Here is a 14,241-nt window from a genome sequence, read left to right as displayed (position 1 = left end):
GCAGGATGACTTTGAAATAAGCAACTTGGAAATACAGAGGGCAATATTGGGGACATTCAAAAGGGCATTCCTCCTGTGTAGTTTGATGGATTCCATACCACTGTTATAATAGCTATCGAAATTAAGGATGATATTAATATTTATTGGCTTTTAAATACATATATACCCAGTAAACTTTCCGAAATATTAGTACTGGAGAAAAACAACCATAACAAAAATTAAAACAGCAACATTTTTAACCACTATAAATATAATAATCAACAAGAACAGCAAAATATTTAAAAACTGTATATAGTTTAAAACATAAAAGACTATTTTCTTTTAAACCTCAAAGCGCTGCTGAGTCTGGATCTGTGCCTCACCCACAAAGGAAACTACTAACTGCACTCTGTTGCTCCACAGCTCTACTTCTCTGGACGGACTCAGGATCGATTCAAGTCCTGAAGTACCAACAAAAGGGCATTTGGAGCAGGATCTCATAAAGATTACCTCAGATTATAGCTGTGAATGGCAAGTAAATTCCAATATTAGTAGCAAAGTCAGAACATATCAGCCTGGGAAGATAATGAGAAAAGTTAATTCTGTAATCATCACACGTCATAAAGAAAACTAGGTTCGATGGAGTGAAAATTAGTTGAAGGAACATTAACAGTTAGAGAAGTGCAGGTGATACCATATTACTGGCAGAAAATAGTGAAGACCTGAAACAACTACTGATGAAGGTTAAAACAGAAAATGCCAAAGCAAGATTACAGCTCACCATCAAGAAGACAAAAAGACTAAGGCAAGACAAGAAAACAAGAAGAATGAGGAATTATACAATTATACATGGCCAGGTGTATATGTCTTGGTCCAGGGATCTCCAATAGATTAGCACCCACAGAGCAAAGTGCCCTGAAGGGGGCATAAGGAGAAAGGCAGTCCCTCAGATATGTGGGGCCCAGACCACAAAAGGCCTTAGAGTTTAATACCAAAACCTTGAAACAGATCCAGTCTGCAACCGGCAACCAATGCAGCTGCCTCAGCAGAGGCTGGACATGGGCCCTCCAAGATGTTCCAGTGAAGATCATAGCAGCCACGTTTTGCAGAAGCTGTCATTTCCAAGTCTAGGACAAGGGTAGGCCTGTGTAGAGCACATTACTTGGCATAGGTAGAAAAACATCGTGTGGGCTATTCCCATGACCTGGGCCTCCACTGAGAGGGAGGTATCCACAATCACACCCAAATTTCTGGCCAAGGGCAAGATGTTAAGCCTTACCCCTGGGTAGGTGTGCTTCTTGATCCATCATGTTCCAGCCTAGCCACAGTACGTCTGTCTTAGAGGGGTTGAGTTTCAGGCGACTCAGCTCTAACCATCCAGCTATGGCTTCCAAAGATCTGGCAAATGTACTTGGGGGAGGGGGAGTCCAGGCAACCATCCATCAGGTGATAGAGGTGGGTGTCATCCGCATATTGGTGAAGTGTATTGGAGAAGACCCCCCCCCCCCAATGACTGATAAAATCTCTGAAACTGGAAATTTCCAAAACGTGCAATAAGTCAGATGACAATTCTGGACTGCAGAGACAGACTGAAAAGTCAGTCCTTTAACAATGCAAATCTGAATAATATTGCTACTGTGGAAACTGTCAGTGCAGTGAAGGAATTGGCATGTGAGAAATGAAAAGGGTGATTGTCTGGGCTGGCATGAGACAAAGACCATTGGTGTGGGATAAATGGCATTCTGAGCATTCTGCCCAGGTGACTGGGAGTCACGGCATTACTGAAAATCACAATAAACCCTCATGACTCAGAGTGATTATCAGGATGGGAAATGGAGATAAGGAAAATTCCTGCAAAGAGAAAGTTTACCCACTGTCCTGGGTGGAGACCTGAAATGGAAGGAATCGTGACAGAATTAAGGGTTCATCTATGGTATATTGACCTGCAAATATCATCTCTCTCTGGCAATGGGTGATGGTGGGGAGTGACCAGCCATAGGTTTTCCAAGATTTCCCAACCTGCCCTTGTTCTAGAGTCTAGTTTCCTGGGGTGAAAACTGACATGCTGTGTGCCTTCCTAGCCTTGATGCAATTGTAGAGGGCAGCTGCAAGACATATGCTGGCTGGGAACCCTGGGAAAGGGGGCACTCCAAATATGGAGGGGTCCTCTTGGCATTATAGTAGAAGCAAGTCTCCAAGGCTTGTTACCATGTCTAGTTCATAAGATTTGAATCAAGCTGTACCACATTTATGGTTTGTCACCCGAAAAACCAAGTACAATGACATTCTGTGAACAATAAGACAAGTATGGCAAAGCTAAATATTAGCCAGAGATTTATCACAATGCTTATACAGTCAATCTGATAGCATTTGTAAAGGACTATAGGAGATCAAGGGGCATGTCTTGTTCATATGGGATAGTTTGTTTTTAAATTTCATTTACAACATTTATTAGCTGTCATTAGACATTGCAGAACTTAGGGTGGCTTGTAATATAAATTAAATATCAATGATAAAAACACATACAAGACCACAATTTAAAATCACAACCAGGCCTAGCAGTTATCATTCAACATCCAGGAAATAAAGTGAAAAGCTTACCTTTTGCAGACACTTTTTTTGGGGGGGGGCATTTCAAACGAAGTCACCAGCATCCAGCATCCCAGCAGCAAACTGGCAGCTACATCCTCCATTTTAAAGTGCTAGTTGGGGAATCCACAAAACTGGATCCCCCCCAACTATGTAGTGCAAGCAGGAGGAGAGCAGCCAGCAACCACAAGTGAAATAAATGTATGTAACCAAACTAGCCAAAGTCTCTGTCTCCAGTGCCTGCCCTTGCACCTGCCTCTCTCTCCCTTCTCCCAGGAATGGGGATTTTTTTGTATCAAACTGCCTGGAGCAATGAATACGTATTGCTTCATCCAGGTAAAGCAAAAACAATCCCCCCCCCCCACCAGTTGACACACAAAGCATGCCTCTCAGACCCCCTCCCCTAATGTTACTTTTCTTAAGCTTCAAGGCTGGGGGTGGCATTAAAATAAGCACTATGCATCTATGATTAGATGCATAGGCATCCCAAATTTCACTGTAAAAAAAACGCTTGCATCACGGTCCCTTTAAAACAGGGGAAAAGGCTACCTGGCATAATTGACAGGCGGAGGGAGAGATGCGTGTATAGTGTGTCCCTCTCCTTCGCCATTTCAGGCAGCCATGCGGAGTGCCAGAAAGCACCAAAAAGTGGCAGAAGAAAGTGGGAGAGCAAGAAGGTGAGAAATGGCAGGGGGTGCAATTTTTTAATAGCATCATGCAGTTTTGCTGGCATGATGCTATTTTTTTAGATGTGCAGAATGGCCCCCAGGTTTTTAATAAAATCCTCAATTAATCAAATGAAGTCTTGAATAAAGGCATCTTTTGCTGTCTCCTTGGGATCAAAAGTGAGGCGACCAGGCATACCTCCCTGGGGAAATGGTTTCATAATTATGGGGCAGCCACCAAAAAGGTGGCACATTGCTGAAATGAATAAACATAGAAATTGGATGCGCGGAATGAAAAGCTGCTGGAATGAAAACCAAAATGGTTGCTACTATTGCCGAAATAACTGTGCTACTTCTGAACAGTTAATCTAGCAACATTTTCTAGATCAAATAACAATTATAGGAATCATAACATCTGAAAAACAAAACGCAATAACAAAATGTGATTATGTTACAACAGTGTTGCAGATGGAATTGAGAAATGGCTTTCTTAAGCTGCCTGTACTCTGATGTTCAAATACTGAAAACACCTGCTTACTTCTATTAGCATGGAACTCTGTAGAACTCATAAAAGTTTAACTATGCATAATTAACCTTTGGCCACACTGATGTTTTACTTATTTGTAGCTATCAAATTCTCCTTTCGTACTCTGATCCTTGTGTGGGTGAAATTCAAATGACAACTTATTTCTCATCTCCCAGATAGTAATGTATTAAACATTTGCGTGATTTGATACTGTATATCAGATGATGGCCCCTTTTTCATCAGTGTACTTACATTATGCACAGCTGAGAAGGACGGGACAGAATGAAAAGCAATACTTATTAGACTGGTAAAGAGATTTTGTGAAAGCAGTAACCAAAGCCTATCAATTATAATCAATTATGTAAATAAAATAAAAGTTGTGTTTCTAGTAAGTCTTTGAAGGTCTCTGGTATAATGAAGGCTTTACATTAAACCCACTCCCTCATGTAAGTGCATTAATTTGGAGACAAGAGTTCAAGTTTTGTAATTTCCTTTGGTATCAGTATCTTTTTGCACTGCTCATTGAAGCAGTTTGGTTCTATGCCAGGCCTGGCTGAGATTCAAAACTTGGTACCCACAGCTGAGGAAATTTGAAACTTTTGCTGGCCTTAAAGAATGGTCATATAATGCCTGCTTGCTCAAAATCAGATCTTGATTTCTACCCTATCTCCAACTACTTTTTCAAAGGGGGAAAAATGGCTACACCATTTCCTACCTGCAAGGTCCCATTTGTGCTTCTAGACTCTCCAAGACTAGCTCTTCAACAAAGACAATTTGTTTTATCATTGTATATCCCCTAATCCAGGTTGATGATATTATAATTCATAAGGTGATCAGTAGGATAAATGGTACATCTTGGTCTCTGTCTAGTTTCACAATTGGATCTGTCTGTGCACTCTTGGTCTTCTTGAAATTCAACCAGGAGAACTCATTCCTGACCCTCCCATAGAACAAAAGTTTAATACATTCCATTAATAAGATTATCAACCTCAAAATGGGTCTACAGATCTACCAGAATTACAATTAGTCTTTGAACCTCAGGGATCAGTTCCTCTGAAGAAAATGGATGTTTTGGAGGGAATTAGCAATCCTATCCATAAACTCTTCTGAAACTTTTTCAACACTGTTATCCTTGATGAGAGCCTCTTGTGGCGCAGAGTGGTAAGGCAGCCGTCTGAAAGCTTTGCCCATGAGGCTGGGAGTTTGATCCCAGCAGCCGGCTCAAGGTTGACTCAGCCTTCCATCCTTCCGAGGTCGGTAAAATGAGTACCCAGCTTGCTGGGGGGTAAATGGTAATGACTGGGGAAGGCACTGGCAAACCACCCCGTATTGAGTCTGCCATGAAAACGCTGGAGGGCGTCACCCCAAGGGTCAGACATGACTCGGTGCTTGCACAGGGGATACCTTTACCTTTACCTTTTATCCTTGATGAATTTCTCCTAAATATGTGAGTTTATTACTTGGATTTGGTCAGGAAGATCTCAGATGATGGTGGGGTATGATTACTCATCTTCCTCTGAGACTGTACTCATTCTTTTCATGTATTTGACATTAGACAAAAACGTGCTCAGTTCAATCAGTATATTGGAGAAATAATGCTCTGTTTCATCTGAATTATATCTATCATTTTCAGTGGCTATTGACAATCAAGCCTAAGGATTTTCATATTTTGCTGCAAGAAATATATTTTTTTAATATAATGAGGTGATTTACTTATGGTCCTTGTGAGATAAGCTAATATCCAACTGTATAGAAGTAAGCAGGTTTACATAGAATCCTACAGGAAAATATTCAGTGGGACCTACTTCCAAGAAAGTGTTCTTAGGATGACACTGCTACACATATGGAAAACTCAAATTAAATTTGAAGTTTCTCTTTTATATGATGAACACAACATGCAATATTTTATAAGAAGATGTTTTTCCCGTTTGTATTCATTCTGCCATGCTATTCTTGAACAACAATGAGAACAACAACAAATTAGGGCTATAGAAGTACATTTCTAGTTGGTTCTACAACCTAAATCATATACTTTGGACTGTTCCAAAGGAATAACAAAGGAATACAGAGGAATAATGGCATTGTGTTAAAAAAAATCAGGTACTTACCCTGGGAATTGGAATTCATCTTTGATGTCTACAAATGCTTCTGCTATTACAATATTTATGTTGGATTTTTCACCTTTACATAGATTTAAAATCTTATCTGAGTCTTTCGGTATGTTGTTGAACTATAGGGTCACAAATCTGTTTTTAATACCACTTTACTGAGAAAGATCAAGGTTAGGAAAACATCAGCATGGAGACATGCCATGCTTTATCAGGTGATTGCAGGTTTTTATTGATCCAACTTATATAACATTTTAAAACATTTATAGAGCGATCATTCCATTTTTATTGGAACAATAATCCTGCTCCAGAAATAAATAGATAAAATTAGAAACATACATTCCATACACTAGTTATCTTGCTACTTTTTAGTAAAGAAAATGTTTTGTGAGTTTCAAAGCAGCATCTGTAACTTGATGAGGGTGGAGACTGGCAAAATTGTCCTGCATTCTTACCTGTTACCATATGGAAACAATGGCTGCACCACAGTACTTGGGTCCTGGGTCCTGAAGCAAACTGTAAGTGTTAATCATGACACATTAAATGATACAAAATTATATAGTAGGGTCTAATTTACAGCAAACTATATGCCTTAGAGTAGGCCACAGTCCCTAATAATTTGTCCAAGTAACTTTGTGAATCTTTTTGTACATGCTACACTATTGTCTATATAGAAGAGGCCTCTTGAATAATGTAGTTTTTCCTAGTTTGTGGAAAATCAGGAGAGTAAACGCCATCCCGACTCTTTAAGCAGATCATTCTATAAGGCAGAAACCACAATGGAGAAGGTATCTGTATAGGCAGTTGTTGATTTTGCTTGGTTGGCACCTCCAGAAGGCTCAGATAAGTAAAGCTGTGGCAGAGCATAGAGGGAGCTAGGGATGCCAACCTTCCAGGTAAGACCTGGGGATCTCCTAGAGATATGGCTCATCTCCATACTACAGAGATCAGTTCTCTTGGAGAAAACTGATGCTTTGGAGGGTGGACTCTATGGCACTGTACCCAATAAGATCCTTATCCTCCACAGGCTATACCCCTAAATCTCCAGGATTATCCCAACCTGGAGCAGGCTGCTGCTGTCTCGTCTCTGCTCATCTTGCCCCCCCCGCCCCCCGCAGGGGGGAGCACAAAGAATCCAGTTCAAATAGATCTGAATTCAGCAGGATCAAAAGCAGGGGGGGAAGCTCCATGAAGATTCAGCCCTTGACTGTCTAGGAAAGGATTTTTGGGTACTTAAAATAACTGTTTTTTTCACTACCCAAAAGAGTCTCAAATTGGCATATAATAATCTTTCCTTTGGTTACTTCATGATGACTTCCTGGAGAAGAGCCTAATGCTGGGAGCAATTGAGGGCAAAAAAAGAAGGGGATGACAGAGAATGAGGTGGCTGGATAGAGTCACTGAAGCAGTTGGTACGAACTTAAATGGACTCTGGGGAATGGTAGAGGACAGGAAACCCTTAAGGATCATTGTCCATAGGGCCGTGATGGGTCAGACATGACTTTGCAATTAACAACAGCAACAAATCTTTCCTCCCTTTCCCTACAACAGATACCTTGTGAGGTAGGAGGGACTGCTAGAGCTCTGAGAACTGTGACTAGTCCAATGTCACCCAGCTGTCTTCATATGGAAGAGGGAAGAATCAAACCCAGTTCTCCAAATTAGAGGCTGCTCTTCTTAACCACTTCACCATATTGGCTTGGTAGTGTATTCCTGCCTTCTGAAACTTGAAGAGTCAATTAAACTTCAGAACACATTCTAGAATGTTTAGCAAACACGGAAAATAAACCTCTCATATAAAAGATTCTAAGATGGTGATAAACTTAAAACTTTCACTTGCTGGAAACATATGAACAGAAGTGTGTGAAATTAATAAGTGATCTCAAAATTATTATTGGTTCACCTCAGACATTTTACCCCTGATTTCATCTGACCTTTCCCCTTCTATGTTGAATAGAATATTTTAGTTATTTTAGTTATTTTTGAAGTTTCAAAAGCTTCTCATGTGCCATTTTCAGAAGTATAAGTTAATGAAGTGAACTTGCCTTTTCCTTCAAGTCTCAGGCTGAGCCAGCATCAAAATATAATAACATGACAGGGTGGTATAGGCAGAAATTTTCAAATAAGAAAGAAGGACAAAGGGGCTGCTCACCCAGAAAGGGAAAGAAGAAAAAACAGAGGGAAAAGCCTAAGTATGGAGGAGGGAAGAGTATGAGATTATCATAGCTGGTCTTGCAGAAATGAAAGTCCAAGGCCATGAAGGGTATGTGATAGCCATTTCTCTGTGCTGCTCCCCAGTCAGGCAAAAAATGTCCCCTTGAGGCCGTTTTGGGGTGGGAAAATGGTGGAGAGGAGGGTAAACCACATTCCTCCACAGCACAGCTCTGATCCGAATCAAGCACTTGAACAATGAGTTTCCCACAGCTGACATGTGGCTGTGGGAAAGTGAGTCTGGATACACCTTGTTACAAAAGGTAACATACTAACAAGGTAATATCAAGTTATGGCCCTAACTAAGGTTTAGTGGCATGATTGTTTACCAAACTAATTTGTAGCACTATTATAATCACTGCACTACAAAAAGCATTTTTGAAAATGGGCAAGCTAATGAGCAATCCTGAGCAAGGGCATTTGGAACTCTAACAGTGCAATTCTAAACAGTTATACACTTTAAAGTATGTTTAGAAGGGCCTAACTCTGTTTAGGATTGCACTGCCTGTGTGGTGGGGGTGGTGGAGGTTCCAGTGCTTGGCAACTGGCAGGAATGGGGGGGGGGCAGAGACATGGAGGGCACAGTCTATGATAGCATGACATCACTTCTAAGGAGAATTTGAAAGTGATGCCATGTTTTTCTAGGGATCACTGAAAACACTGTGGCAAAACCTGGTAATTTCTAGAGAAAACTTATATCGCTTTTGGGTTTATTTCAGAAGTTATGCCATTTCATTGCCATGACAGTGATGTTTTCTCCTGCCACCATTCAGAGTTGTGGTGGGGGGAGATGTTTGTGGGAGTGGCACAAAACCTGGCAACCCTAGATGGTAGGTTACTAGTGAGTTTACCAACTAGTCTGCTTACTGAAGCAGGGTACAAAAGCAACACATTGCAAGCCTCTTGTGGCTAGGCTACAACCAGAACTACATCTCACACATCAGCCGATGGAGAGAGAACTGAGCCTAATGGCTGCTCCTTGCTTCAGCAAAGGCACACGCTGATCTACTCTTCCTGAAGAAGCTGGAAGTGGACAGGGCACATTCTCTGCATCCTCACCAATGACCACGATGCACTAGTGAGCACATAGGTACAACTCAGCTGCTTACAAAGCTTAGCAACAGACGTTCAAGGCTGACCACCAAATTACTTGCTGATTGTTATTTCTTATTTCTTAAAGTTATTTCTTTATTTTTGGGATCTTTATGCTACCACATAAACTCACTGCCATAAGAAGTAGTGGTGACCATAAACACAGACAGCTTCAAGAGAGGACTGGATAAATATATGGATCAGTGTCCATGAGTGGCTGTTAGCTATGAAGTATAGATTGAACACTATGTCTAGGAAGTGATGCTCTGTATGTTTGGTGCTTGGTAGACAACAGTGGGAAGTCTTCTGGAGTTCTAACCTCACTGGTAGACCTCCTGCTGGCACCTGGGTTTTGGCCACTGTATGACAGACTGTTAGACTGGATGGGCCATTGGCCTGATCCAACATGGCTTCTCCTATGTTCTAAGAAGAAAAATCAAAGATGACTCAAAGTTAGATTAACTATTTCTGCAACATTTTGTTACAGAAGTTCCTGAGCAGATATTAACTGCAGATATTCACTGTAACTGCGATTTGATTCCAAAGGAAAGAAGTTCTTTACATGTTATTTCAAACTCAGTAAACAATTTCTTTGAGAAGGTAGTATTCCCTCACAGAAAACAACTCAATAGTTCAGCAGTTGAATTTTTAACACTCATGATGCCTTTTAATAGATATTACCTGGATGTTGCAATGAACTCCCATTTAATTTATTCCTTCTTTCTTCTCAGATGTGTGGAAGTACAAGAAATTGAAACTGCTTGGGCTGGTATAACTTTAATGGGATGACTGGAATACATGGATTAAAACTGTGGCTTTACTATGTCATATACTATGATAGAAATTTAGGTGGTAATCCGTATCACTTAGCCAAATGTCTGCACTAGATGTAGAGTTAGAGTGTGTGTCACTACAAATTAATGTGACCTATTCAATCAGGCAGTCTGGCCTAGAGATTCTGTCATGTGAGATGAGAGTGATTATTGCTTGGAAAAGAAAAAAGAAGCATCAAAATTGGAGAAAAGAGAAACCAGGACGGATATATGACAATTGGGGAGTGGGAGGCTTGTAAAGTGTACAAGAGTACAAAAAAGAGCCCTTTTGGAGTACCAGAAAAATCACCTCTCAACTCAGTACTCAGTTGAACTTGGAGGTCACAAATGGTAGGCAGGTATTTATTTTGTTTGACCAGGATCCTCCTTTCTTGACAAATGGGGAAGTTTTTGTCACTCTTGACTAAGAAGATACACTAAGTGTTTGGGCATTCTCTATTCCACAATGCTACACAGAGCAAAGGGAAATTCAAGGAAGGGCAATGATGACTATTTGAGCTCTCTTGAATATTTCCCCCCATTATGTGCAGTTTGAGGGTAGTATATGAGTGATCTGCATTTTTAAATCAGAATATGTTAAGTGCAGAGCTGATAAACATCACTTGAAATCTCAGAGCTGTGCTTGGTGATAAAAAGTGATGTGGCATGCGAAGTTTTTAGCCAGTTACTTTAAACAAAGAGATACCAAGCCTTAGAAGCTATTGTTAAATGCCTTTGATGTGAGCAGCCCTCAGAACACAAAGATAGTCTCCATGACTCAAAATGAACTGGGGTTGTATTAAGTCAAGCTTAGTGGACAGGTGGATAGGACATACTAGAAAGATGAGGTCTGGACTAATATACAAATGAACAAATGCTCACATCTGCAGAAATACCTTTCACTGGAACTGTCTTGTCTGTCACCTGCAGGCTGCTAAACTTTGTTGTTGTCATCAGCCATTCAGTCGTGTCTGACTCTTGGCAATCCCATGGCACAGCGGTTGCCATGATTCCCAATCCTGCACCGCCTCCCTCAGCCATGCAATGTCTATCCAGTGTCCATCTTGATCACATCCAACCACCGTGCCCTTTGTCGGCCTGTTTTCTTTTTTCCATTGACCAGTCCTGGAATAATTGCTTTCTCCATAGAATTGGACTGCATGATACAGCCAAAGTAAGTGAGCTTGGAGTTTTGTTATTTTGCCTATCAATATCAGACTTTATTGTGCTGTAATATTTCTTTGTTTGTGACTTCTGCTGTCCATGGAACCCAAAGAAGCCAACACTAGAGTTCAAATAAATTTATTTTCTCTTGCCCAGTTTTTTCATCATCCAACTGTGTCAGCCATGTGAAATACGGAAAGCCATTTGGAAATATGACATTTGGCAGTGAGGCTTAAGTCCTCACTTTTCCATGTTTGGTTCAAGCTCCTCATTGCTGAGCAACCCAGAACAATTTGCCATTTGATTTCCATACTGAAATTGCCACTCATATCAATTTGTGATCCAAGAAAAATGAATTATTGAATGCATTCGATCCCTTTACCACCAATTGTTATTGTGACATATCTATTTTTTGCAGTGGTCATTTTTGTCTTTGTAGTGTTTAAAGCTAAGCTTTAAGTTATGTTAAGTTAAATCACGGCTAAGGGCATTCAAGGCAAGTGAGAAGCAGAGGTGTTTTGCCACTGCCTTTCTCTGCAGTCTTCCTTGGAAGTCTCCTTTCCAAGTACTAACCACGGCTGACCATGCTTGCCTTCTAAGATCTGATGAGATTGGGCTTTGTTATGCTGCCTTCCCTCCAGAAAAGCTGTGAGTGATATGTTGCTTCATATCTTCTTTCTCTGTGATGATATGCCAGCTATGTACTATTTCCTACTTCTATGGGAATGTCTAGGCCAACATTCATTTTCATTTTAACACTCACTCTTACCCTAAAATAAATCTTTTCCAGTTTCCCACACAAAAAGGCTTGGGATTTCATCTAATGAACATTGAATGTCTATGCAATTGCTTCCACTTACATGCTATGTCTATATAGCCCTTGGCAAAGTATAGGAATCTAATTCATACGAACATTCTTTATTTTTGATCCAAGCAACAAATTGTTATTTTGTTGAAGACTGATTTCAACAACTGAATAAGTTCTATGCACTGTTTCACAGGTTCGTAATCTATATATGCCTTAAGCAGAAGTATCTGAAAACTGATATTAATACTTATGGCTGAGGAAATGCATTCATGTCAGCTCTCTTGGTCAGCAGTTTTTTCCTGTGATCCATACCAGATACCACAATTTGATTATATATAAATAATGACTACATTCAAATATTATAACAAACCTCTGCCTGTGATCGACACAAATGGCAAGCATGTATGAACCTCTTTTTCCTCCCCTCTCATGCAAATCATGACTCATCATCATTTTTATTATGCATCAACAACCATTTCATTAATAGCTTCATTTGTATAGATGGTAACACAAATTAGGTAGCTGATTCCATTGCTGAACTAGTGGGAATACTTTTTTCCTGATATCTAGCAGGTACTGTTCTAATGTAGTTTAAACCCATTACTATGGGTCCTATCCTCTGCTGCCAACAGGAACCACACCCTGCCCTCCTCCAATTGACACTTTCCAAATCATGTCCCCTTCTCAACACCTTTTTCTCCAGGCTGAATATCCCCCAAGTCTCTCAGCCTTTCCTCATAGGGCTTGGTCTGTAGGCCACAGATTATCTTCACTATGCTCCTCTGCACCCTCTCAATTTTGTCCATGTCCTTTTTGAACTGAGGCCTTCAGAACTGTACACAGTACTCCAGGTGCAGTCTGATCAAAATGGTATACAGCGGGATTATGAGATCTTGTGATTTTGATGTGATGTCTCTGTTGATACAGCCCAAGACTGCATTTAACTTCCTTACCACCACATCACACTGTCTGCTTATAGTCCATAAGTACCCCAAAATCTCACTCACACACACCGCTACCCAGAAGTGTATATTACATTCATTAAGCATGCCTCTCATTTTTGTGACCCAAATGTAGAACTCTGTACTTCTTATTGAATTGCATCTTGTTCTCACCTGCCCACTTTTCCAGCATGTTCAGATCTTTATGAATTTCATCTCTATTTTCTGGGGTGTTTGCTACTCCTCCCAATTTGGTGACATTTGCAAATTTAATGAGGAGTCCCTTCACCCCCTAATCCAAACATTAATAAAAATGTTGAAAAGTACTGGACCCAGTACCAAGCCCTGTGGAACTCTGCTGCTCAACTCCATCCAATCTGATGAAACACCATTGCCTACTACTCTTTAGGTGCTGTTTCTAACCAGTTCCCTATCCACTCAACCATATAAAAATTCAGTCTTCAGTCTTCCAGTTTACCCCTCAGAACATCATAAGGGATCTTGTCAAATGCCTTACTGAAATCCAGGTAAACATCCCATGATCTGAAATCCAGGTAAACAGCCTATTGCTCAATCAAAGAAGGAAACTAGAAGAACACCATGGAAGATATAGAGTTCAAGATCTGAACATGCTGTAAAAGTGGGAAAATGAGAACAAGATGCAACTCAAAAAGGAGAAATGCAGAGTTCTATATCTGGGTCACAAAAATGAGAAGCATGCATACAGGATGGAAGATAGATTTCTGGATAGCAGTGTGTGTAGATGAGATCTTGGGGGGGGAGGGGCTTGTGGATTGCAAGCTTTATCACCAAGTTCCTGACTTAGAAACCAGACAAAAATTAAGTTACAACAGGATAAACGGCCTTTTAAAATTTGGATATTAAAATGATATTGATATTCTACTCCTAAAAACCCAGACATATTGGATCTTCACTTTTATAGTTAAGGAGTCCCTTCCTCCCCGCTGGGGACCCAAAGCTACTTACACTGTTCTTTCCTCCATTTTATCCCCATAATATTTTATCTACACAACAACCCTGTTGTGAGATTGAGAGCATGGGCCTGACCCAAGGCCACCCTGTGAGCTTCCATGGCAGAATGAGTCTCCCAGATCCTGTTGTTGCTGTTAGTTGCAACCCAACGTGACCCTATGGACAATGATCCTCCAGGCCTTCCTGTCCTCTACCATTCCCCAGAGTCCATTTAAGCTTGCACTGACTGCTTCAGTGACTCCATCCAGCCACCTCATTCTCTGTCATCCCCTTTTTCTTTTGCCTTCAATCTCTCCCAGTGTTGGGCTCTTCTCCAGGGAGTCCTTCCTTCTCATGAGGTGGCCAAAGTATTT

General features: G+C 40.7%; 1 protein-coding gene across 1 annotated transcript in view; it reads left to right on the top strand.

Annotated features, from left to right (window-relative positions):
- Positions 1-14,241, top strand: part of LRRC2 (leucine rich repeat containing 2) — a 179,880-nt gene that overhangs the window by 57,040 nt on the left and 108,599 nt on the right. The window lies entirely within an intron of this gene.

Source organism: Paroedura picta, chromosome 7 (genome assembly GCF_049243985.1).
Source record: "Paroedura picta isolate Pp20150507F chromosome 7, Ppicta_v3.0, whole genome shotgun sequence".
Taxonomy (NCBI): domain Eukaryota; kingdom Metazoa; phylum Chordata; class Lepidosauria; order Squamata; family Gekkonidae; genus Paroedura; species Paroedura picta.
Note: the sequence above shows the minus strand (reverse complement) of the source record. Positions and strands in the feature narration are given on the sequence as shown.